Here is a 25,010-nt window from a genome sequence, read left to right as displayed (position 1 = left end):
TTCCTCCTGATAGCCCTGCTATGGACTAGAATCTTAGTCATTGACCCCTTTTGACTTTTGACTAGTACATTTAGGACTAGTTAGGGTGACGCGAGTGCTGAGGCCATTGTATTTTGCATGCTTGTGTGGCCTACTTTTGGGCACTTGTTCTTACTTTAGTCTTCTGTGACTAAAAGTATACTTTTGAGCACCTGTGTGCTATATTTTGTGAATTGTCCCTAACTTGCTAATTGTACGAACTTGACATGCTTATGAATGTAAATTATTGTTAATTTCAATGCTTTCTTGGTTAGTTCTAATTTCGATATATTTCTTGTTTTTGCTTAAATTAATCTATTTCTTGCACTAGGCATAATTAGAGTAATGGAAGGATTAAGGAGTGGTCGAGGCCGTGGGCGAGCGTCTAGACAGGCCCAACCTCAGGGGGATGACCAGGGATCGGCAACTGGACCGACCCAGGGACAGGAAAACGTTGAGGGTAACCAAGTGGCTACTGCCATCAATAGGATGACTGATATCCTAGAACGTCTAGCGGAGAGACAGGGTCCTGGACCATTTAACCAACCTGGGGGCCAGGATAGAGGAGAGGATAGAGCCTTGGAAAGATTCCTAAAGTTTAACCCGCCTAAGTTTATGGGTGAACCTGACCCCGAAGTAGCGGAGAATTGGTTAGAAAGGATGACCAATATATTCACCGCACTAGACTACACTGAGGATAGGCGAGTGAACTTTGCTGCTTTTCAATTTGAGGGAATGGCCCGTGCTTGGTGGGATTTAATAAAAGGAAAATAGGAAAGAGCTCGAACCCCTTGGACTTGGGAGAATTTCACAAGGGAGTTTAACGAAAAGTTTCTTCCGCCCTTGATCCAAGAGAAAAGGGAGGACGAATTTATTAAGTTGAAAGAAGGAACCCTTACTGTAGCAGAGTATGAAGGGAAGTTCACTAAACTTTCCAAATACGCTCCTGAGTTAGTAGCCGATGAACGGAGGAGGATTAGAAGGTTCATACAGGGACTTAATGTGGAACTTCAGGAGGGCCTGGCTGCAGCCCAAATCTCTACTTTTACTGAGGCTTTAGAGAAAGCGCAAAGGGTTGAGAATGCAAGATCTCAAGTGAGGGATTTCCACAACAGAAAAAGGAATTTCCCTAGTCGCACTACTGGGCAGACCAGTAAGTTTGTACACCCTTCTAAAAAGGGAAGAAGGGAAGGAGGAACGAGAACTACTGGAGCTTCTAGGGGAGCTCTATCGAGGGGAGGTCGTAGCGGGACGACTCCAGTTAGGGGGGCACCATCTGTTGGATCGACTGTGACCCCTCAAGTTACATGTGGGTATTGTGGTAAATCCAACCACTCTGAGGATGACTGCTGGAGAAAGCTGGGAAAATGCTTGCTGTGTGGGAGCACTGAGCATCAAATTGCAAATTGTCCGAAATCGTCGAAGTCAGGGGCAAGCCTGTAGAGGCCTGAAAAATCGACGTCTAAGCAGACCAGTGCCGGAGGGAGTCGACCGAAAGTACCGGCTAGGGTCTACGCATTGGACTATCCACAAGTTCCAGAGGCGACCGAAGTGGTCGAAGGTACAATTCCAATCTTTCACCGCCTAGCTAGGGTTTTAATTGATCCGGGTGCAACGCACTCTTTTGTAAACCCTGATTTCATGAGTGGAATTGTGACGACCCCACTTCTCCCAAGGGCGAACCCAAGGGTATCGGCGGGCCGCCTGCCTAGCTCGCGCCAGGGCTCAAAACTTAAAGTTCGAAAGAGCACTAAAAACAATATATACAATCCCAAAAGAGTTATAATTACATTCTCCAAAAGTATCGAGTCAAACCACCAAAACAAAAACAAACATCCTAACTGTTCAACTATTACAAGCCAAACTAACTATACTAGTATACGAGCCAAAAGTCCCCGCGTCGGCCCCTGCTAAGGAAAACAAAAGGAATGGGGTAAGCTATATGCTTAGTAAGTAAACAGGGGCGAAAGCATAAATTTCACGTAACAGTTACACAATAAGAGTAAAGCAAAAGCAGAAAAGTAACATCACATAATAAGGATACAGGTGGCTCCAAAACCAACTCATGTGCCATGCGTGATCTCCTGCCGACACTCCGTCGACTGCAAATAATAGTCCGTAGAACTTCACTTGTACACCCACCGACACCTTATCACCCTCACTGGCCAGTCACCTCACAAACTTGCCCGGGCGAACGAAATCACAAACTTGAGCTTGAGTCACAAGCTCGGGTCACAAACTTGGTCACCTTCTCGGTGAACCGGATTCACAAAATTGGTTCATAAAATGAACCTACAAACTTGGTGACCTCAGACTAAGTTGGACTGCCTTCGACCAAGCCCTAACCGGCTCGAATAGTCCAACCAGGTCAAGAGTTCGCCCCAAACTCACAAACTTCACAAAATTATTCAAAATCACAAACTTTGCAAACTTCACAAACTTTATTCGAAAGTCGCCCCGAGCCACAAGCTCAAGGGTTTTGGTTCCAAAAGGTTCATATACATATGCCAAGTACAATTATACATTCAAATTAGGGTTTAGGTCGAGTGCGATAAAGTACACCCTCGCCTAAGTGCCCTTTTCACATATCTCAAACACATAGCAAAGAAAACACACCAAACCGGCCTGAATACTTACACAAAGTACAAAAGTAGTACAAACGTGAAAATCACTTCGTGCGTGTTCGCTAGTAGGGCCCACCAGCTCCGCCTAGCTCACCACGATCTGAAATAGAAGATTGCATCACATGATGTCATAAACGGCCACTAACGTGCCCAAAACAAATAAAACAGCAACATCGGCACACGCAAGTACGGAAAGGGCACACGCACGCGTGCGGAAACGGCAAACGGCAGATTTGATACTCATTTCTAGTTCACCCATAAGTTGAGCTACGAATATCGGATTAAGGCGGATGAGATGCCAAATCGAAGCTTAAAGGATGAACAACAACTGTTATGAAGACATCCAGAACTGAAACTGGAGGCTTTAGTCCCAAGTGAACCAAACACAATCACTTACGAAATCTGGCCAATGCACAAATGGTCAGTTTTGAGTACGAACTGTTTTCTATGCTACACACGGTCAAAAGAGCTGAAAATTGGCAGTTAGATAGTTCATTACAAATGGAACAACTTTCATGAAGGTCGGCAATCCAAATTCGGAACGGAAATTGGTCATCAGGACCAAAACAGATTTCTGGTCATTTTCACGGGCAGGCCTTGTTTGCTCGGCTATATCTCAGGTTTTATAAATCCGATTCATGAAATTCCAAGGGCGTTAGAAAGCCCTGATATAGGGCTATAAGTTTGGTGGTTTGGTCGGAAGCCCAAACAGCTTGTAACTCAGCCAAATGTGAAGCCAAAGTTCCAGCCATAAACTTTCCAAAAACGTACCAGAATCACAAACCGTATTTGACCTCAATATGCGGTAATGGCACCAAATTCACTGCGGTTATCGGATGGGGGTATAAGACCCACCGTTTCGAAGCTATGAAACAGGGCTACAACAATGTAGAAGGTCACTCAATCCAGTTCCTAGCTTAACTAGGTCGAAAATGCCAAATACTATACCAGAATTACCAAAACAGGTTTGCAAATCACACAAAACTGTAATTACTATAACATAGTCTATACAAGTCCAAATGCCGAAATTCCAAAGGCATATGTTAGATAAGACATCCAGCTACATTGCATCAGAAGACACCAACTTCAAAATCCAAACTAATTCCAGCCAAAATAGCCAAATACCAACGCAGTTTTCGCATTCTGACCAAAGCAGAACAGCTACAGTAATTTCGTCATATCTCATTCTACATTAATCCAAATGACCTGAAATTTTGTAGGCATCTCAAACACATCAATACCTACAACTTTCATGTTTTGAGCAAAGTCAAATTCTGCCTCTAACCCTATGATCCAAAACCGGACAGAATTGGGGATTTAGGAACCCTAACTTTTCAATTTTCACACCAAATCCAAAATTGGTTGCATTTATCCACATTTCACACTCACTAGAGTCATTATAGGCTATTACCATTCATCATATTCAACCACACCATCATAATCCAATTAAACCAGAAAAATCATCATAAAATGGAAAACTTCACCAAATCACTTCAAACCAAGATTAAAACCAGAAATTTCAGCACTCTTATCACTAATAAGCACAACATAAGCATCATTAGGTGTAGTAGGGTGTTTCAAGCTTCACTTACCAAGAACCAAGAGAGAGGAAGATGTTGGGCACCTTAGACCTTCAAACAAACTTCACCACAACCCTTACTAGCACTAGAAGATAAGATTTTATGGAGTGAAATCTAGTCTAAGCTTTTGTTTATGGAAGATTGAAGCTTATGGAAGCTTGAGAGATGGAAAATTTCCTCCCTTCTTTGAGCTTAGAGAGCCGGCCACCAAGGAGAGAAAAATGGTGAATTTTGAATGATTTTTGAGATATTTAACCTTTGGTCAAAAAAGTCAAAATTGTGAATAGTAATTCTTAAAGTCCAACCAATCATATTGTGACACTTGTCACACTCATTAATGCATTCTTATCTTCCTTTTCTCTCTCACATCACTCACTTCACACACTCTACTTATCTCTTAACACCCGATAAATTATACACAGTATCCGGAATTTAATCTAATTGGCCGAATTTTTCCGAACTTTTCGCACTAGTGGGTCCCACGTCCGATATACGTTCTTAATTTCTCAAAAACTAACTAATACTAGAAAAATCATCTAAAAACTCTATTTACTCAATAAAAATTATCTGGGAATTTTCTAATAAAGAAAATGTAGGAAAACGGGTTTTCAATCTTAACCGGAACTTAGGGTTTAAATCTTAATTCCTACTTAGGGTTTTCGAAATACTCACAAAACCAAACGTTACCGCCAGATTAATGAATATATCAACGTAGTACGAACTGGGGCCTCACAGGAATAGACTTGAAGCCAATTAAGTTACCATATGACTTGGAGGTTAAAACACCCACTGGGGACAAAAGTCTAATTGCTAATCTGGTGTATAAGAATAGTGAAATCTGCGTGAAGGAAAGAAAATTGCTGGCCGATTTGATAGGCCTGGCGATTAAAGGATATGATGTGATCCTAGGGATGGATTGGTTAGCCCGATATAATGCTCAGTTAAATTGTAGGACGAAAATTGTAGAATTGTGTATTCCAGGGGAGGCAACCTTGAAATTGGATGTGAGGGGTAAGTTAGCCTCGTCTGCACTTATTTCGGGAATTCGGGCTAGAAAATTGTTAAGTAAAGGAGCTCAAGGGTATTTGGCTTTTCTTATTAATACCCCTAGCGATAAGGTGAATCTGGAGGACACACCGATAGTGAAAGAATTTTCTGATGTTTTTCCTGAAGAATTGGAGTCTCTACCCCCGGAACGGGAAATAGCTTTTAAAATTGATGTAGCTCCGGGAACAGCACCTATATCAAGGACACCATACAGGATGGCTCCAGCTGAGTTGAAGGAGTTGAAGTTACAATTACAGGATTTGTTGGAACGGGGTTTTATACGAGAGAGTGATTCCCCGTGGGGAGCCCCAGTTTTGTTTGTAAAGAAGAAAGATGGGAGTTTGAGGTTATGTATAGATTATCGAGGCTTAAATGATGTTACGGTTAAGAATAAATACCTACTACCCCACATTGATGAACTGTTTGACCAACTGCAAGGGGCGGTAGTGTTTTCAAAGTTGGATCTAAAGCAAGGTTACTATCAATTGAGGATTTTGGAAGAGGACATACCTAAGACTGCTTTTAACTCGAGGTATGGGCACTTCGAGTTTGCAGTAATGCCTTTTGGGTTAACCAATGCACCTGCCGCTTTCATGGATTTAATGCATAGGGTTTTTAAGCCTTACTTGGATCAATTTGTAGTGATCTTCATTGATGACATTTTGGTGTATTCTAAGAATGTGAAAGATCATGAGAAACATTTGAGAATTGTTTTACAAATCCTGAGGGAACATCAGTTATATGCTAAGTTTAGCAAGTGTGAATTCTGGCTAAAAGAAGTGACTTTTCTAGGGCATATAATTTCTAAGGATGGGATTAAAGTGGATCCAGCTAAAGTGGAAGCTGTTTCGAAATGGAAACGACCGGAAAACCCAACGGAAGTTCGGAGTTTTATAGGATTGGCAGGGTATTACCGGAGATTCATCCAGGATTTTTCGAAAATTGCTGGACCTATGACTGAGTTGACCAAGAAAAATGGAAAATTTATTTGGAGTCCTAAGTGTGAAGGAAGTTTTCAGGAGTTGAAAAGACGGTTGACTAGAGCGCCTGTTCTAGCTCTACCAAATGGACAGGATAGTTTTGTGGTTTACACAGATGCTTCTAAGGAAGGTTTAGGATGTGTTTTGATGCAAAATGATAAGGTGATAGCTTATGCCTCTAGAAAATTGAAACCGCATGAAGGAAATTATCCGACCCATGATTTGGAGTTAGCGGCTGTGGTCTTTGCTTTGAAGAAATGGAGACATTATTTGTACGGAGTAACATTTGAGATTTTTACAGATCACAAAAGGCTTAAGTATTTATTTTCTCAGAAGGAGCTGAATTTGAGGCAACGTAGATGGATGAAATTTCTGGAAGATTATGACTGCACGATTAAGTATCACCCTGGAAAGGCCAATGTAGTGGCCGATGCTTTGAGCCGTCAGGTACAAATGGCTGGGATGATGGTTAAGGAATTTCAGTTGTTGGAGGAAGTTAGCTATTGGAATCCTCGGTTAGAACCAAGGAAAGTAATTTTGGGAAACATTGTGATAACCTCCACTTTATTGGGACGTATTAAGGAATCTCAGGAAAAGGACCCTGAAATGCAAAAGTTGGTGGAGAAAGTCAAGATGGGAGACCAGACCGATTTCACTTTGGGATCAGATGGAATATTGAGATTTCGAAATCGGGTGGTTATGCCAAAGGATGAAGGGCTTAGAAAAGAAATTTTGGAAGAGGCACACCGATCAAAGTTTACAGTACATCCAGGAGGGAATAAAATGTACCAAGACTTGAAAAGTCTATATTGGTGGAAAAATATGAAGAAGGAAATTGCCCAATTTGTTCAGACATGCTTGGTTTGTCAACAGGTTAAAGCCGAACATCAGAAACCATCCGGGCTTTTGCAACCTCTAGAAATACCTGAGTGGAAATGGGAAAACATTACAATGGATTTTGTATCAGGCTTACCAAGGACACAGAGAGGCCATGATGCCATTTGGGTGATAGTAGATAGATTGACTAAATCGGCTCATTTTCTGCCGATTAATATGAAATATCCATTGGAGAAGTTGGCCAGGTTGTACTTGGATGAGATCATCAGACTACATGGTATACCTGTGAGTATTGTGTTAGATAGGGATCCAAGATTTGTTTCGAGGTTTTGGCAAAAGATGCAAGAAGTGTTGGGGACTAAGTTGAACTTTAGTACCACCTATCATCCCCAGACTGATGGACAATCTGAAAGAACAATTCAAACTCTTGAGGACATGTTGAGGACTTGTGTACTGGATTTTGGAGAGAATTGGAGTAAGTTTTTGACTTTAGTAGAATTTGCCTACAATAATAGTTTTCACTCTTCTATTCAAATGGCTCCATACGAAGCACTTTATGGTCGAAGGTGTAGATCCCCAATTTGTTGGGATGAAATAGGTGAACGGAAAATTTTAGACCCGACTACTGTATCTTGGATTGAGGAGGCTAATGAAAAGGTGAAATTGGTACGGCAAAGAATTCAAACCGCTCAGAGTAGACAAAAAAGTTATGCCGACAATCGGAGGAAGGATTTGGAGTTCAATGTTGGAGATATGGTATTTCTCAAGATTACGCCTTTAAAAGCAAGTTTGATGTCCGGAAAAGGGAAGAAACTACAACCAAGGTTTGTAGGGCCTTATAAGATTATTCAGCGAGTTGGGAATGTAGCCTATAAGCTGGAATTACCACCGAGCTTATCTCGTATTCATAACGTGTTTCATGTGTCCATGCTTAAGAAATATCATCCAGACTCCTCTCATGTTTTACAACCGGAAAATATTTAGATCGATGAAACCCTGACCTATGAGGAGAGACCGGTAAAACTTCTGGATCGAAAAGTGAAGGAACTGAGGAACAAGCAGATACCACTAGTGAAAGTTTTATGGAAAAACCATGGAGTAGAGGAGGCAACATGGGAAGTTGAAGAGACAATCAGAGAGAAGTATCCAGACTTGTTCATCAACCAAGGTAAATTTCGAGAACGAAATTTTCTTATGGGGGAGAGGATGTGAAGACTCGTAAAAACTATTATTTTATGCCTAATTTATGGTTTAATAAATTATTTAATTGGATTTTATTTCCAAGAAATATTTTCTAGTCTTATTAGACCTAAATACATGGTAATATAACTTCGTTATATTTTTAAAATGATTCGTTTCGAAAATTAATTTCCTAGAGCGCGTTTAGTAAAAATAGTGAATAGTACTTGAAGATTTTATCCGCGTAGTAGCACAATAAGCTTGGAATATTGGAGACTTGTACTACGGTCCTAAAATAGGTAATCTTATGAATAAATACTCAAGTGATAGTTAGTAGTACAATCGTTATAAGAATTTCTCGGAAGTTTCGCGTTATAACATTAAATTTGACGGTACACGTTTTCACGCGCGCGACTTTATTTGAGGGACTTTAGACCCTTATTTCGGGACAATTAAGAGTGGATAATATTTACATGAATATATATGCCTTGGAGGTTTAGTGCACTAGTGAACCAAACGCGCGAGAAAATCGAGCCGTAATCGCACCAAACGGCCCCTAATGAGAGTTGACTTTTGGGTGAATTACCACCACTTATTTCACCTTCTCTTGGAAGCTAAAGGAAATCAGATTTCCCTCCACCTTCTCTCTCCTCATTGCCGACCAGCTCCCTCCTCTCTCTACCTCATTTGCAACAAAATTTCTGCTCACTAATCTCACTCAAAACCACCCCAAATCATCTCCAAATTTAACCAAACTTGCACCACACCTAACTTGACACTTGAGGATCATTTTGAGCTGCAAACAAGGGCTGGAAATCACGGTTTTTCTGGGGTAATAGAGGGCCGAAAATTCTGCTGAACATCAACCCAAAGTAAGTGATGATCCACTCTTGAAAACTTGAAGTTTGGAAGCTATCTTACCTTGTTAAGTTCATGCATGCATTTGGTTAGCTTGTGTATGGTGTAAAAATGTGATTGTGGGCTCTTTGAATTCCCACATTTGGGTTGTTGTTGCTGATTTGATGATTGATGGTGATTATATTGTTGGTTTAGTGGTTATAATGATGCATTAGTGGTGGGTAATTAGTAGAAACTTCATTGGGTGTAAGAAGCAAAAATTTCCGATTTTGCCCCTGCCATGTTCGGCCATTTCCAGGCCAATTTTTAATGGTTTAATGGGTTGAATTGGATGTTTATAGGATGTATTAGATGTGTGAAAAATTTCATTGGAAAATATTGAGGTTTGATTGAGCAAATGAATTTTTCTTGAGAACTAGCAAATCTGGAAAACTGTTCGCGTATGATTCTGACCAGTGGTAGTATTTTGGCTATAACTCTGTCCTCGGATGTCGAAATTATGTACCGTTGGTGGCGTTGGAAACTAGACATTCCTGGCTTTAATTTGGTATATAATGCATGTCCTGATTCTTTGTGAACAAGCCGAACCAAATGTTTTAAGTTCGCTGTCCTGCTGCTCTGTTCGTCTGGAATGAAGAGTCCAGGCAGCAACTTGATGCCCGATTTTGAACCAGATTGGTGCCAAATTTGGAAATGATTTCTTCTGTGATATTTTAACCCTATGAATGTATTTTCCAACGGCGTAAGCCATGCTCGATTTTGAGTTAAATTGACTGAGTTGTGACTAAAACAAGTGGACTGCTCTGTTTTGGAACAAGATATTGGAGTGAACTTGTTAATTGATGTTCTTGATACTAAACACTTACCAAAGGCATTATGGATGTTTCTTAGGCCTTTATTTCACAAATGAACCATGATTAGATAGTTTGCTTGATTAAACGTTTTGAAATGGGTAATGAAAGTCTCAAGGCAGATTGCCTTATAATTTTCCTGAACTTTGGTTGGCTAATTAACTATCTTACCGAAGGTCTTTTTCCCTGAAATTTGATAGAGTGGTACCTTTCATATGGGAGTAAAATACTGCCAATTTTGGTACCAATCCAAGTTCATTTCGATACCCAATTAAATTGCTAGAGTTGGAGGTTCAAATCTGGAAATTCTTCTCCAGTCTTGAATTTCCCTATCTTCGGGCTACCGTATCTCGGTACTCGAAACTCCGATCCTTGATCCGCTTGTTTTGTTATAAACCTCACTTGCAACACTAATTGAGCTGCAAATTTCAGAGGCCGGTTTGCAACGTGTGAATCGTGCCGAATTTCCAAAGTTGGCCGAAATCCAACTTAATTCTGCCATAAAAACCAACCCTGCGTCTTCAAGCTCATTTTTGACCACTTTTTACTTCGATTCATGGAAAAGTGTCTTCTAGGAACTTATAGTACTTTCTCAGAGGTTTCCAACGGTATAAAGTTTTCCAATTCTCGACTTATACCGAGCGAGTTACGATTTTTCAAAGATTCATCATAAAACTGAAAATTTTCCAATCTCAAAGAAATAGAGTTTTCTCAAGAACTCTTTATTCTTTTAATATTTTTAAACGTTTTGCTCACGATTTTCATGATAAAAACTCAAATAATATTGTACATAATAAAAGACAAGTTGAACCTCGATTTACGTGTAATTGAGGTTCCCTTTTGCAAAATAATCCTTAGATTGTACTAGTGTACAATCTTCTTGATAAGTGGATTAATTGTGTGATTATCCACTGTTAATTGCCAGGCGCACAAGGAGACCTTCAAGAGGATCTCACAGTGGACACTTGAACTCCCAGGAAATAATTCTTATTGAATTGCTCGGTGAGTGTCAAGTGTGTGAATTTTGATACTTGCTTATTGTGGTATTTGTTGGAAGTTTTAAAAATAAGGGCGGGTGCGTACTTTATCGCACTCGTTCTAATTTCAAATGAATGAATGAAATGTATTGAATGAATGAATGAAATGCAATGTTATGTCATGAATGCTTGCGTCGCTGGAGTGAACCTCCTCGACTTTCAAATGAATGGGGGACGCCCAAACTCATAGGCCGTCCTTAGACTTAAGCTAGCAATGGGCTTGGTCGGGGATTTGGGCGAGCCATGAGATACATATAAGCTCGACCTAATAAGAGGTCTTGCTTGGCATACTCGTCGAGTATCGCCTTATACTAGACTTGTGGGCCCTTGGGGTGTACGGTGGACGGAGGGAAGTAAGTGGTGATCTACGGAAATGGAAATACCGACCCGGTTGACAGGAGGGTCAATGCGGGAAGGTATACGAATGACATCAACAGATCGAGTGGAACTTAGCTCCTGAGAGCTACCATATCCTTGAATTGTTTCTGATTACTTTTCCTGTTTGAATGATTGATTATTGAAAGGACGTGATTTTATTTATTAAATTTGGGATTGTTATTTGACTAAGTGCTTGCATGTGTGTTCTTGGCCTCACGAGCGTTTAGCTCACCTTATAGTTTTGTTTTCCTTAACAGGACCGAATCTTGGAGAAATATGAAGGAACCATCCGTTGTACTTTTGTTAAGACTCCTGTTATATATTTTGACTAGGCCCTGGTTTGGGTTGTACTTTTGGAAATTGTAAACTTGAAAAGTTTGGGGCCTTGATGTGTACTTTGAATTTAAGTCGTTTCATGATTACCCGATGTACTGGTGATACATTAAGTGACTTGTTAAGCTTGAACGCTTCCGCATTATTGTATTCATGTTGCTCTCATCGAAGTGTTTAGTTCGGTTTTAAATTGAATGGAATTGCTCGAGTCCTGGCGAGAGCTGGGCAGGCGTCCGCGGATACCCTATGGTCCGCCTTAGGGAGATGTGGGGCGTCACAGGTTGGCTGCTGGGTTCCTTTCTTTTCGTGCAATAAACTCGGGCAATTAGCAATTTGATGCTTGGCGCACCCACAGCGCAGACATCTCCTCCCCTTTCTCCAACAATTCACTTCAATGTGATTGGATTTTCTACAATAACCACAAATTGTCACACCACCCGCTCCACGACCCTTCTTAGCAGATGACCTACCTCGCTTACTCGGTTCTGGCCTTTGACTCTCAAGAGATGCGCTCCTTTTCTTTGCATGGAAGGTCTTCACTTGCGGCCTTGAAATTTCTGTCCTTTGAGTTTTCTCTAGAACCCCCATAGAAGTAGTGCTCTGTACCATTGCTAAGGCCTCCCCGGAAATCCCTTCGTATTTCCTTTTTAGCTCTAAGTTCTTGTGCAAGAGCTCAATTTTCTCTGAATACTCATGCTTCCATCGCCCTTCCCAGTATGCGACTAGTTTCTTTTGGACTTCTATTTCGTCTCGAAGAACCGCGATTTCCTTATACATCTCAACCCAATGTGCCATCTCACAAAATTGCTGGAACACAGATGGTAGCCTGTCGGGCAAAACAATGGGTCATAATCAATTCTTGAACACAAGTGGCACTCTCGGTCCATGTTTCGTTCAGCTATTGTTTCCTCCCTTTCCTCTCTTGACTCTCGGCCTCGTTTTGTTCCACAACTATGACCATGTCCGTGACTATGTCTTCCTTCCACATATATACATATATATATAGTTTTCCCTTCTTTCTCTCTTTTCTTTCCAAATGGGTACTTTAATGAATGAATGCAGTAAATTGACTACAATAACAAAATCCAACATACCAATTACACAAATAACATATCGCACATAACACGCCATATCAAAAGACGGACAAGCAAGTACACAAATACATATCAAGTTGGATAGATAACCATGTACACAAACACATATACTAACGTCAGGTGGTAGTAATATGCGGGCGAACCAAAAGAAAAGGTGAAGTCGTCCCAGTATCAGCCCGTCTGATCTCTCACGTCACTTACTATCCAAACTAGATGTCCATTAACCTCTTGTGCTCATTCTAATCAGACAAAGCCTGTTCATGTTTCCAAGATACAAGTCTCAAGTACCTAGTAGCTTGCATCGCCTCAATTCTGGAGTATTCGGGCACAAGAATCCGAAATTAAATAGTTCACATCTCGAGCTGGCCAGTCCCAAGAGTAAACCATCTACAAATCGAACTTCCAACCCGACATACCTATCTATGGTCCTTAGATACCATAAGAAAGATTGAAGACCTATAACACTTCAGGGTTCATAGCTTATGCTCGAACGAGCACTTAATCCTTCATACCCATTCACCACTCAACCCAAGCTCACTCCGCGCAGAGACCACGCGAAGCAGGCTCTGATACCAACTGTGACGACCCCACTTCTCCCAAGGGCGAACCCAAGGGTATCGGCGGCCCGCCTGCCTAGCTCGCGCCAGGACTCAAAACTTAAAGTTCGAAAGAGCACTAAATACAATATATACAATCCAAAAGTTATATTTACATCTTCAAAAGTCTCAAGTCAAACCATTCTAATATACTACAACCACAACCAGCAGAAGATAGACCCTAAGAAGGGTCCTTATACAAACCACCAAAACAAAAACAAACATCCTAACTGTCCAACTATTACAAACAAACTTAACTACACTAGTGTAAGTGCCAAAATCCCCGCGTCGGCCCCTGCTAAGGAAAACAAAAGGAAAGGGGTAAGCTATATGCTTAGTAAGTAAACAGGGGCGAAAGCATAAACTCACGTAGCAGCAATTACACAATAAGAGTAAAGCAAAAGCAGAAAAGAACAACATCATATAATAAGGATACGGGTGGCTCCAAAGCCAATTCACGTGCCATGTATGATCTCCTACCGACACTCCGTTCACTGCACTTAATGGTCCGTAGAACTTCACTTGTACACCCACCGACACCTTATCACCCTCACTGGCCAGTCACCTCACAAACTTGCCCGGGCGAACGAAATCACAAACTTGAGCTTGAGTCACAAGCTCGGGTCATAAACTTGGTCACCTTCTCGGTGAACCGGATTCACAAAATTGGTTCATAACATGAACCTACAAACTTGGTGACCTCAGACTAAGTTGGACTGACTTCGACCAAGCCCTAACCGGCTCGAATAGTCCAAACAGGTCTTAGATCGGGCCCACGAACTCACAAACTTTGTAAACTTCACAAACTTTACTCGAAAGTCGCCCCGAGCCACAAGCTCAAGGGTTTTGGTTCCAAAAGGTTCATATACATATTCCAAGTACAATTATACATTCAAATTAGGGTTTAGGTCGAGTGCGATAAAGTACACCCTCGCCTAACTACCCTTTTCACATATCTCAAACACATAGCAAAGAAAACACACCAAACTGGCCTGAATACTTACTCAGAAACTGAAATAGCAAAAGTACAAGGTCGGATCGAAATGAACAGCTAGTAGTGGCCCCCACCAGTTCCGCCCAGCTCACCACCGTCTGAAATAGAAGATTGTGTCACATAATATCGCAAACGGCTACTATCGTGCCTAAAACAAGCAAAACGGCAAAACGACACGCGCGCATGTAAATATGACGAACGGAAACGGAAACGGCTGTTAGCGGAAACGGCAGATTTGACACTCATTTCTAGTTTACTCATAAGTTGAGCTACGAATATCGGATTAAGGCGTACGAGATGCCATATCGAAGCTTAAAGGATGAACAACAACTGTTATGTAGACATCCAGAACTGAAACTGGAGGTTTCAGTCCCAAATGAACCAATCACAATCACTTACGAAATCTGGCCAATGTACAAATGGTCAGTTTTGAGTGCAACCCGTTTTCTATGCTACACATGGTCAAAAGAGCTGAAAATTGGCAGTTAGATGGTTCTTTCCAAATGGAACAACTTTCATGAAGGTCGGCAATCCAAATCCGGAACGGAAATTGGTCATCAGGACCAAAACAGATCTGACCAGAAAATGGTCATTTTCACAGGCAGGCCTTGTTTGCTCGGCTATATCTCAGGTTTTATAAATCCGATTCATGAAATTCCAAGGGCGTTAGAAAGCTCTGATATAGGGCTATAAGTTTGATGTTTTGGTCGCAAGCCCAAACAGCTTGTAACCCAGTCAAATGTGAAGCCAAAGTTCCAGTCATAAACTTTCCAAAAAACGTAACAGAATTTGACTGTCAAAACAGGTCTGAGTATTTCGTTTATAGCTCAGGATATACTAATCCGTTTAACCTGAAAATTTACAGGAATATCCAGGACTTAAGGGGCTACAATGTTGAAGAAGGAAACTTTGTCCAATTTTGAATGTAACAAGGTCAAAAATGCAAGACACTATACCAGAATCGCAAAACAGGATCACAAACCGTATTTGACCTCAATATGCGGTAATGGCACCAAATTCACTACGGTTATCGGATGGGGGTATAAGACCCACCATTTCGAAGCTAAGAAACAGGGCTACAACAATGTAGAAGGCCACTCAGTCTAAATCCTAGCACAACTAGGTCAAATATGCAAAATACGAAACCAGAATTACCAAAACAGGTTTGCAAATCACATAATGCTGTAATGAGTCCAACTCAGTCTATACAAGTCCAAATGCATTGATTCCAAAGGCATATGGTAGCTAAGACATCCCTCTATATATAATCAGAAGACACCAACATCCAAATCCAAAGTAATTCCAGTCAAAATAGCCAAATACAAACGCAGTTCTGTCATCCTGATCAACCCAGAACAGCCACAGTAAAATCGACATATCTCACTCTACACTAATCCAAATGACCTGAAATTTTACAGGCACCTCAAACACATCAATACCTACAACTTTCATGTTTTAAGCAAAGTCCAATTCGGCCTCTAACCCTATGATCCAAAACCGGACAGAATTAGGGGTTTTGAAACCCTAACATTTCACATTTCAATCCAAATCCAAAATTGGTTGCAATTATCAACAATTCACATCCACTAGAGTCATAACCCCTCATTATCAACCATCATAAACAACCACAACACCATGATCACAATAAACCAGAAAATTCCTCAAAAAAAATAAAAACTTCACTAAATCACTTCAAATCAAGAAATAAATCACAAAAGGCTTCACTATCACTACCATTAGGCACAATTTAAGCATCATTAGGTGTAAGGGAATAGTCAATCATCACTTACCTAAGAAACAAGAGAAGAGGAGTTGTAGACCACCTTAGCTCTTCCAAAAACTTCACCAAACTCACCACCAACACTAAATGGAAAAGTTGTATGGAATGGAAACTAGTTTATGTGATTGATTTGGATGATTTGAGCTAGAGGAAAGCTTGAAGATTGAAGAAGTTTTCTTCCTTCTTGGCAAGAGAGAGGGCCGGCCACAAGGTGAAAGAAAATGGTGATTTTTTTGTGAAATTTTAGATATTTAACCAATTTTGGTCAAAAGTCAAAAAAGGTGAATAGTGTTCTTAAGTCAAAACCAATCACCAAGTGACACGTGGCACTTCATAAATGCACTCCTATCCTTTCTTTTCTCTCTCACATCAATCATTTCACACACTCTACTTATCTCTTAACACCCGATAAATTTTACACAGTATCCGGAATTTAACCTAATTGGCCGAATTTTTCCGAACTTTTCGCACTAGTGGGTCCCACGTCCAATATACGTTCTTATTTTCTCAAAATCTAACCGATACTAGAAAAATCATCTAAAAACTATATTTACTCATAAACTTTATCTGGGGAATTTTTCTAATAAAGAAAATGTAGAAAAGGCGGGCGATAAATAAAACTCCACTTAAGCTTTCTAATATAGTAACACTAGAGGTTTGCTAATCATTCAAACTTACTAAACCTTTGTAATTAAAACAAATCCTATGTTTACCTATGTCAAGGCACACACTAGAATACCGAATATAAATTATAGCTTGAACGTTATAATCATAATACGTAAACTAGGATTTTCAAGCTCAACCGAATTAGGGTTTCCTTCCTAGCCATAAAACCCCTGATTTTTTTCTATACCGAATATCAAATAACCCTAATATCGACTTACGAACGGACTGGGGGCTCACAATCTCCCCCACTTAGGACAATTTCGTCCTCGAAATTTCTATGAACGAAATCTATCAAATCTAAAGTAACCAGTAGCCTGTACCTTCCACGTTCTTAAAAGAAACGAGGCTCTTCATTCCAGTCCCTTCTCTAGTTGACGGTCCAGGGTCGGTCTGGGTTGGCTGCTGGGTTCCTTTCTTTTCGTGCAATAAACCCGGGCAATTAGCAATTTGATGCTTGGCGCACCCACAGCGCAGACATCTCCTCCCCTTTCTCCAACAATTCACTTCAATGTGATTGGATTTTCTACAATAACCACAAATTGTCACACCACCCGCTCCACGACCCTTCTTAGCAGATGACCTACCTCGCTTACTCGGTTCTGGCCTTTGACTCTCAAGAGATGCACTCATTTTCTTTGCATGGAAGGTCTTCACTTGCGGCCTTGAAATTTCTGTCCTTTGAGTTTTCTCTGGAACCCCCATAGAAGTAGTGCTCTGTGCCATTGCTAAGGCCTCCCCGGAAATCCTTTCGTATTTCCTTTTTAGCTCTAAGTTCTTGTGCAAGAGCTCAATTTTCTCTGAATACTCGTGCTTCCATCGCCCTTCCCAGTATACGACTAGTTTCTTTTGGACTTCTATTTCGTCTCGAAGAACCGCGATTTCCTTATACATCTCAACCCAATGTGCCATCTCACAAAATTGCTGGAACACAGATGGTAGCCTGTCGGGCAAAACAATGGGTCATAATCAATTCTTGAACACAAGTGGCACTCTCGGTCCATGTTTCGTTCAGCTATTGTTTCCTCCCTTTCCTCTCTTGACTCTCGGCCTCGTTTTGTTCCACAGCTATGACCATGTCCGTGACTATGTCTTCCTCCCTGTTGTTGCACTACTTGTGCTAGTAAATTGGTCATTTGCTGCATTGCAGCAGCTATTTGAACAGTGGGGTCGGCTTGTGGTTCAGGATTGGGCCCAGTAGAGGTTTCCCCCGTACCCCTAATCGGTGTGGGTTGTCTACCCCTGCGTCCACGGCCTCGACCACTTCGGGTGCCTTCCATCAATCTAAGTCAATCTAGGTCATCAAATAAATACACTATGAAAGGGCACCTAACCCTTCCTTCCTAGCACCAGACAGGAACAATGAAACAAGAATAAGCAACTCAAACATTTACTGCGAAGAGCATTTAAACACATAACACGTATACATAGATCACATAACCAGGTTAAGCAATCATACGGAACGGTCAGTCAAGTACATATGAAGTCATTGCATGACACAATAGGGTCCTCAAAAGTACTTTGAACAACTAGGTCACAAGTGCAAAAGAACTCACGAAAAGCTTTTTCCCTTCTAGGGCTTCGTCCATATATTTATATCTTAATCAAGGTCGATCAAGCTTAACCACACCCAAACAAACCACACGAAGTTCCATAGAATCACCTTTCTAGTTCACCAAATCCTTTCTAACCTAGGCCTTCATATCTTTCGTATCCGAGCGCAAGAATCTCGTTTAAGATAATTCACATCTCGAGCCGGCCGGTCCCAAGAGTAAACCATCCTTGTTAAAGATTCCTACCCGACATACATACCTAGCTTCCTCGAGTCCCATAATAATGATTCATACACTTATCACATGCCCGGTTCATAACTTACGCTCAAACGAGCACTTAGACATATTCATGAAATTAGGACCACAACACCACTTGGCCCAGTCTCACTCCGCGCAGAGACCACGCGACGTGGCTCTGATACCACTTGTAACAGCCCCACCTTCCCCTAAGGCAAACCAAAGGGGTTAGCGGACTGCCTGCCCAACTCTCGCCAGGACTAACGGTACAGTTTACGTCGTTCTATTACGTTCCGAAACATACCAAAGCGCGCAAACAAGTCAAAATCACTAAATAAAAAAAACGAAAATCGAAGCCGGAATGAATAGTGCAGGACACGTCAGAATCTGGCCGGAATCTGGCCGGATTTTCGGCCAAATTCTCGGCCGGATACAAGGCCGAGAGCAACTCAATTTTTTTTCAAAAACCCACTCAATCTGGCCGGCAATCCGGCCAAGATTCTGGCCGGATTTCCTTTTTTTTTTTTCCAAGCAATCCGGCCAGTTTCTGGCCGGATTCCTGGCCGGATTCGGCACTGTTCATCTTCGCCAAATTTTTTTTCTTTTTCGTTTGAAAGTCGTGTCACTCCGAAATCCAACCAAACATCATCCAAACATAAATATACATTGAATTTCAACATTTACAACCATAGTGGCAGGCCAAAACCATTCATTAAGGAAGTACATATTCGGTTTGCCTATCAAAAGGAAATGAACCCGTTACACATTAGGGTTTCATTTCAAGAGCTATACAAAAGACATTTACATGCTCAACTTGGCAATTAACTATCCAATCCATTCCCAAAAGTAATTATATCCCTGTAAGGAAAACAAATAACACGGAATGAGCTAAAGCCCAGTGAGCAAATACCACAATAACAGTTAAGATCACATAAGCATAACCATTCAATTCAAGTATGCAATTTCGAAGTAAAGCAAATCAGTGAAAGGATATGGTCGGCTCTCAAGAGCCCATTTCCACGCTTGCAATCTTGATCCAACCTCATTGACCCTCCGTCAATGTTAAGAGTACCAAACCGTAGACCTCACTTTACTTCCATTCCTTCCACCCAACATACCCCAACCGAGCCCGCACTCCAATTCAGTAGCTTTTGGTAATACTCGAGTATACCGGAACCAAGAGTCTCATTACTACAAGGTTCCCCAGTACAGTCCCCGTGGCATGACAATTTTCACGACCAAGCCCTCGCCGGCTCGATCCAATTGACTACAGAACGGGGTTGAGCTCAGTAATACAGTAAAGCCGTTGGATACTCGTCCAAACGACACCAAATTAGTTTCCATGCATGGAATTCAGTATCTCATATAACAATTGCAGTATTTCAGTAAAACAGTAAATAGCCATGAAGGAAATTACAAGGGGTGAGGGCGATCAAGTACACCCTCACCTCAATCACTTCCAATAACCAATTAAGCCTTCAAGGCATCAAATACACATGGAACAAAGCCACATTATAACAAGTAAGTGAGTAGTATACTCACTAAGCAATTAAGTGCTATGTCATGCACTTCCGTCAGGGGAATGTCGTGAACCACCGTCACGCCCTAGAACACATAAGCAAGTACAATGAGACTCAATAACGAGTCATAAAGCAATGCCAATCACAACCCCAATAGGGTTTCATAAGCATATACAAGCATTATAGCAAACCAGAAATTCAAACAATGGCTTTAGCCTTGGCCCTGAAAATAAAACTGTTTTGTCCTTACTTTGCGGTAATGGCGTCAATTTCACTACGATTATCGGATGGGGGTGTAAGACCCACCGTTGCGAAGCTATGAAACAGGGCTACAACAATGTAGAAGGTCACTCAATCCAGTTCCTAGCTTAACTAGGTCAAAAATGCCAAATACTAAACCAGAATGACCAAAACAGGTTTGCAAATCACAAAAAACTGTAATTACTATAACTCAGTCTATATAGGTCCAAATGCCGAAATTCCAAAGGCATATGGTAGCTAAGACATCCAGCTACATTTCATCAGAAGACACCAACTTCAAAATCCAAACCAATTCCAGCCAAAATAGCCAAATACCAACGCAGTTTTCGCATTCTGTCCAAAGCAGAACAGCTACAGTAATTCCGACATAACTCACTCTACACTAAGCCAAATGGCCTGAAATTTTACAGGCACCTCAAACTCATCAATACCTACAACTTTGATGTTTTGAGCAAAGTCCAATTCGGCCTCTAACCCTATGATCCAAAACCGGACAGAATTAGGGATTTATGAACCCTAACTTTCCATTTTTCCATCCAAATCCAAAATTGATTGCATTTATCAACAATTCACACCTACTAGAGTCATTTTAAACCATTACCATTCATCATACAAGGCCACAACATCAAGATCATATTAAATCAGAAAATTCATCATAAATTGGAAAATTCCACCAAATCACTCCAAATAAAGAAATAAATCACATATTCCATCACTCATGCCACCATTAAGCACAAAATAAGCATCATTAGAGGTAGTAGGGTGTTCAAGCATCACTTACCAAGAAATCAAGAGAGAGAGGGATGTTGGCCACCTTAGACCTTCAAACAAACTTCACTAAGACACTTACTAGCACTAGAAGGAAAGATTTTATGGAGTGGAACCTAGTGTAGGCTTTTGTTCTTGGAAGATTGAGTGAAATGGAAGCTTGAAAGTTGAAGAAATTTCCTTCCTTCTTGAGCTAGGAGGGCCGGCCAACATGGAGAAGAAAATGGTGATTTTTGGGCAATTTTGAGATATTTAATCCTTTGGTCAAAAAAAGTCAAGAAAGTGAATAGTAATTCTTAAAGTCCAACCAATGAGAATGTGACACTTGTCACCTCATTAAATGCATTCCTATCCTTTCTTTCTTCTCTCACATCAATCATTTCACACACTCTATTTATCTATTAACACCCGATAAATTTTACACAGTATCCGGAATTTAACCTAATTGGCCGAATTTTTCCGAACTTTTCGCACTAGTGGGTCCCACGTCCAATATACATTCTTAATTTTCTAAAACTCACCAATGCTAGAAAAAATCAACTAAAAACTATAATTACGCATAAAATCTACCAGAAAAATATTTCTAAACCAGAAAATGCAAAATTTATGCAATTAAGGGAACTAAAACCCTAGGAAAAATAATTAGGATTTTACGGGTTCTCACAAAATTCCTTGCAATCTTCCACCTTTTCCACCCTCTAGAATCATTATATACCATTTCCAATCATCATAGATAGCCACACAATCATGTTCATTTTAAAACAGAAAAATTACCAATAAATAGAAAACTTCACCAATCCAACCAAAATCAAGATGTAATCCATAAACTTGCATCTCATTTCATCACCAAGCATGAATTAAACATTATTAGAAGAAGGAAAGTGGTCCTTCACAACTTACCTTAGAACAAGAGAGAGAGAGAGTACTAGGTCCTCTAGCTTTCCAACCAACTCCACACAACACCTTACAAGCACTAAACTAAGAGGTTTTATGGAAGGAATTCAAGATTAACCGGTTAGTTTGTGAGATTGGGCAAGATTGGAGTATGAAATTGAGAGAGGTTTTTCTTGTTTCTTCAAGGGAGAGAGCCGGCCAAGCTTCTATGTTTTTGAGGGATTTTTGGTCAATTTTTGGTTTTATTTAGAATTTGGAAAAAGGTTGAACAAAAAGTCAAAACAAGAATTAATCATATGGTGACACATGTCACCCTATTTAATGCAAGTTTATCACTTTGTCTCTCTCCACTCTCATCCATATATCAACCTTCAATTATCTCATAACACCCGGTAAATTAAATCCAGTATTCAGAACTTAACCTAGTTGGCCGAAATTTTCCGAACTTTTCGCACTAGTGGGTCCCACGTCCGATATACGTTCTTAATTTCTCAAAAACCAACTAATACTAGAAAAATCATCTAAAAACTCTATTCACTCAATAAAAATTATCTGGGGAATTTTCTAATAAAGAAAATGTAGAAAAACGGGTTTTCAATCTTAACCGGAACTTAGGGTTTAAATCTTAATCCCTACTTAGGATTTTCGAAATACTCCCAAAACCAAACGTTACCGCCCACTTAATGAATATATCAACGTAGAACGAACTGGGGCCTCACAATACGTTTTGATCTAGTTTGGTGTATTGAGGCTTTGTACTTCGATTTCTATCAATGTAAATTATAAGCTTGAATTGCGGATACTATTTATGGTTCATGGATGTGTGTACATGACTCGATTGAGATAGTGAATGAGTCCTGGCGAGAGCTGGGCAGGCGGTCCGCCGAACCCTTTGGTACGCCTTAGGGGGGAGGTGGGGTCGTCACAGGTTTGGGGTTGTTTGTAACCCTCGTATCCAACTGTTATCCGTTTGCTCAAACATTTCATGTTTATACTTTTGTACTAGTATATAACTTGGAGAGGCACCCTACTAGTAATCGAGACTCATTTGTGCATCTCGTTTACTCGGTTTTGGATGTGGAAACTTCAACTACCTTACCTTTGTTATTCTCAGGGTTTCACGGTGATTAAGGCCACTTTGGGTGAAAATTTTGAAGTACCTGTACTTGAACTGGTGAGTGTACCACTCCCCTCATTGTTGCTTAACTTGGTTTCTGTACATGCAATCTGTGATATGAATGACTGTATTATTTGTTTATACTGTTTGAGACGAGGGTGTACTTCATCACACTCGTTCCTTTGTCTATCTGTATGCCTATTCACTGTACAAATTTGAATCTGCTATCTGTATCTATATCTGTTCTGACATCGTTTGGAAGCTTGTATCCAATGACCTTTCTGTGACTTCTGAGCTCAAATCCTGTGTCTAAATTACTCGAGTCGAGCTGGCAAGGGCTTGATCGATTACATAACGAACCACAGTAGTCTGTTCTAGGAATCTTTGGGTATTGAGGCCCTTGATTCCGGTATACTCGAGTATTACCACTTCTGTTTCAATTGAGGTGTTCGGGCCCGGTAAGGGGTATGTTTGGTAAACAGGATTTGGTGTAAAGTGGTGTTCTACAGGACTAAATTGGTTACTTTATTTGGAAAGTTGACGGAGTGTCAACTACTATTTGATCAAACTTCGATGAAGCAAATGTGAAGTTGGCTCCTGAGAGCCACCCGTATCCTTTCTATCTATGATGTTTGTTCATTTCTTTATTTGATTTGCATATGTGACTAATTGAATATAAAGTTTCATGATTCTTACTTACTATTATGTTGGTACCTCATTGAGCGTAAGCTCACCCTTTTTTTCGCTATCTTTGTTTTCCTTTCAGGGGACAAACTTTGAACTCATGGTTTTGGAAGAAAGGGTCGAGCTAGTGTATATGTTATTTTGTTAAGCTCTTTTGCGACGAAACCCTAATTGTATTTTGAACAGTATGGATACTTTGGCTTGTACTTTAGTTAATTTGTTCAAGACTAGTGGGCTTGTGAGATTCGACTCCGTAGTCCTGGCGAGAGTTGGGCAGGTGGTCCGCCGAACCCTTTGGTTCGCCTTAGGGTGAGATGGGGCTGTCATAGAGTCGAAAAAACGAAGAAAACATATTTCTATTAGTCGTAAATTTCATTTTTCCAAGGGTACAAGTTTCGGCCAGATTCTAACTTATACACCTCTAATAAAGAAGATTTTAGTACCTCAGATGATTCAAGTTAGTTCCATCCTCAACCCTTACACAAGTCGCGAGTACATCTGCCTAGCCCTCGAATGTAAATTTGGACAGCACGCCCTTTGTATTTATCCATTTTCCAGCCATTTATGGCTTTATTATTTTCCTCAATCAACCCCCAAAATCACACTCAAATAATCTCATTACAATAGCCTTTCAATAGGCTAAAAGTCATTCCATTACAAAACCAAGCTAGAAAAGTGACTGGAAATAAGGTTTAAGGTAAAGAACGAAATGACAGGTTTGACGTCTCTTAGCGTATTGGTCACAACCAAAGCTATGCTCATCGGATTGGGATAAAATTTATACCATTTTGAAGCTAAGCCAATGAGCTACAACTTTGATGAAGACAACTCAACCCATTTCACAGTGTATCTAGGTTAAATTTACAAATTACAGAACCAGAATTTCACCATCAGGCTGGTTAACAGCACTGTGTTCAAATGACAATAACTCAGGCTACAAAAGTCTGATTGAGATGTTTTCAGATGCATTGGAAAGCTAAAACAACTTTCGTGTTTTGGCCAACTGCTGATTGAATACGGATAAAGGTGAAAAATGAAGCCAGAATGATGAAATGTCAAAACTGTCCGCAAAACTCTACCTATGGCAGTCAAGGATATTTTTGTCATTTCATGTGCTACAGTGCTCA

This window comes from Coffea arabica, chromosome 5c, assembly GCF_036785885.1.
Source record: "Coffea arabica cultivar ET-39 chromosome 5c, Coffea Arabica ET-39 HiFi, whole genome shotgun sequence".
Lineage (NCBI taxonomy): Eukaryota > Viridiplantae > Streptophyta > Magnoliopsida > Gentianales > Rubiaceae > Coffea > Coffea arabica.
This window is presented reverse-complemented; position numbering follows the sequence as displayed.